Source organism: Octopus bimaculoides, chromosome 1 (assembly GCF_001194135.2).
Source record: "Octopus bimaculoides isolate UCB-OBI-ISO-001 chromosome 1, ASM119413v2, whole genome shotgun sequence".
Classification (NCBI taxonomy): domain Eukaryota; kingdom Metazoa; phylum Mollusca; class Cephalopoda; order Octopoda; family Octopodidae; genus Octopus; species Octopus bimaculoides.
In genome coordinates, this window is record NC_068981.1 from 129,655,007 (window position 1) to 129,655,824 (window position 818).

At 31.2% G+C, this 818-nt stretch overlaps 1 protein-coding gene across 3 annotated transcripts in view; it reads left to right on the forward strand.

Moving 5' to 3' along the window:
- The window catches only part of LOC106875810 (rabphilin-3A), a 285,702-nt gene that overhangs the window by 1,485 nt on the left and 283,399 nt on the right, over nt 1-818 (forward strand). The gene's annotated exons all lie outside the window — the stretch shown is intronic.

Consider the following 818-nt stretch of genomic DNA (forward strand, 5'->3'; position numbering starts at 1 on the left):
TATATATATATATATATCACACACAAGTAAGCACATAAATGCAAAACAAGTTGGAAATAGTACTCGAATACCAAAGGTAGAGTAATGTGCTTTTATTAAAGCTGCAAAATTTTCACAAAACTATTGAACGGGAACGTGAAACTGTAATACTTTTGTGAAAGTTTTGCTGCTTTAGTAAAAGAGTGTGTGTATCTATCTATCTATCTATCTATCTATCTATCTATATGTATGTGTGTGTGTGTGTGTGTGTGTGTGTGTGTTGCTCCACCACCACTTGACAACCGGTGTTGGTGTGCTTACGACCCTTGTAACTTAGCGGTTCGGCAAAAGGGACCAATAGAATAAGTACTAGGCTTAAAAAAAGTCCTGGAGTCGTCTTGTTTGACTAAAACACTTCAAGGTGGTGCTCCAGCATGCCTGCAGTCAAAATTACTGAAACAAATAAATGAATAAAAGAATATATATAGAAATATAATATTTCTAAATCTTTCAGAGAGATTTAAGCAGTAGTGGAGCGATAAAGTTGTAGTATATTGTCAACTTAATGTGACAATCCCAATAAGGGAACACACTACTGCCGCTTAGCCCTATATATATGATGATGATATGTATAATATCTAACTATCTACCTATCTTCACTTGTTTGACATATGCTGATGATATGTATATACATATGATGATATATATGTGTGTATATATATATATATATATATGATATATATGTGTGTGTATATATATATATATATATATATATATATATATATATATATATATATATACATACATATATAACAGTTGCAGCGTGGAAGGTGTTTATA